Genomic DNA, 2,016 nt, shown 5'->3' with positions numbered 1-2,016 from the left:
TGGGTGTGCATCCTGATCTGTGTGTATCCTGGTGTAATGGTAAGACTGGGAGCAGGTCTGCGGTTTTTGACGGCAGCACAGTGTGAGAGGGAGCGCAGGCTGGTGGGTCAGGGGGCTCAGTGAAACCCCAGTTCCAGGTGGCACCCCTGGGGAACCCGTTACACTGTCAACAAATGCACTCCACGGCTAGCTGACACTTGAGTTCTCACTGATTGTTTCTTTTGCTGTTAGTTATTGGAAACTGAACAGAAGAACCAAGCAATGGTAAATGATGCCAGCTGACAATCACACCTTTTTTGTCCCTGTGACCTACATCCTGACCGGCATCCCGGGTACGGAGGAGTCTCATGTCTGGATCGCCATCCCCTTCTGTCTGATGTACGTTTCAACACTTTATGGGAACTCTCTCCTACTATTCATCATACTAACAGAACGAAGCCTCCATGAGCCCATGTAACTTTTCCTGTCCATGCTGGCCGCTACTGATCTGCTGTTATCTACCACCACAGTACCCAAGATGCTGGCTGTATTCTGGTTTAGAGCGAGGGAAATTTCTTTTGCTGCCTGCCTGACCCAGATGTTCTTCATCCATGCCAGTTTTATTGCTGAGTCGGCCATCCTGCTGGCCATGGCGTTTGATCGGTACGTTGCCATCTGCGACCCCCTGAGATACACCACCATGCTAACCAAGTCTGTGATCGGGAAGATGGGGCTGGCAATTGTCACAAGAAGTTTCTGTATCATTTTCCCTCTCATCTTTCTTGTGAAGCAGCTGAAGTTCTGCAGATCCAACCTCCTGCCTAACAACTATTGCGACCACATGGGCGTAGCCCGGCTGGCCTGTGATGACATCACAGTCAACATCTGGTATGGCGTAGCCGTGGCTATTTTAGCAATCGGTTTGGATGCTGTGCTCATTGCTTTGTCTTATGGGTTGATCCTCAGGGCCGTCTTCCAGCTCCCCTCCAAGGACGCCCGGCTCAAGGCTCTCCGCACCTGCGGCTCCCATGTCTGTGTCATACTGATGTTCTACATGCCATCCTTTTTCTCCTTTTTTGCATACCGATTTGGGCACATCATCCCAGGTTATATTCTCATCCTACTGGCCAACCTCTATGTGCTCGTTCCCCCCATGTTAAACCCCATCGTTTATGCGGTGACAACAAAAGAGATCCTGAAACGGGTGATCAATTTATTTTATCGATGCTGCAGCAGAAGCTTCTTGCTGAGCCCAAGGAGGCAACAGAAAATGATTTGGGACTTGGAAATTAAAGCCAGGTTTTCATTGGAACTGTAGGGGAGTATTTACTATGTACTTACACTGTGTAAGCTCCAAAGCTGGTCTCTCTCGTCAACAGGAGTTGGGTCCAATGAAAGCTATTCCCTCCTCACATTGTCTCTCTAATATCCTGGGACCGACATGGCTACAACAACACAGCTCCCTTCCACAAATGCATCCGATGAAGTGAGCTGTAGCTCACGAAAGCTCATGCTCAAATAAACTGGTTAGTCTCTAAGGTGCCACAAGTACTCCTTTTCTTCCACAAAAGGCAGCCAGACAGAATGAGTCTCTGCTCTAAGATGAAGGGAAACAACAAACCAAGAAAGCACAAAGGTAAAATCAGCCTGTGAGAGAGCGCGGTGTGTGCATCTCCTCCGTGACAAGCTGCATCTGAGCTGTACTCTTAGTGGCAACAGAAAGCAGCAGCCAAGCAGCCAAGCAGCAGCCACTGTACCCTGGGACAGTGGGAAGTGCCCTGGACTGCACATTGGGAGACAGTGTCTCTAGTCTTGGTTCTCCCTCCAACCTGCTGTGTCACCTTGGGAGAGTTTCTTTCCTCCTCAGTTTCCTCATTGGCAAAGTGAGCACACCTTGGGGCCAGCATGGAAGGCAGGAGCAAGTCTCCTCAGGGAGGCAGCACAGGGATTGCATGGCGCTCCTCTGCACAGCCCAGAACCCGAGCAGGGGTGGCTTTGACTGTGCCATCATGGGCCTCCTTGACCTGGAGATCCGCC

General features: G+C 50.6%; 1 pseudogene; it reads left to right on the top strand.

Annotated features, from left to right (window-relative positions):
• The first annotated feature begins 268 nt into the window (after positions 1-268).
• Positions 269-1,297, top strand: LOC119565217 (annotated as a pseudogene).
• The last annotated feature ends 719 nt before the right edge of the window (positions 1,298-2,016 follow it).

The sequence above is a fragment of the Chelonia mydas genome, chromosome 1 (assembly GCF_015237465.2).
Source record: "Chelonia mydas isolate rCheMyd1 chromosome 1, rCheMyd1.pri.v2, whole genome shotgun sequence".
Classification (NCBI taxonomy): Eukaryota; Metazoa; Chordata; order Testudines; family Cheloniidae; genus Chelonia; species Chelonia mydas.
This window is presented reverse-complemented; position numbering and strand designations above follow the sequence as displayed.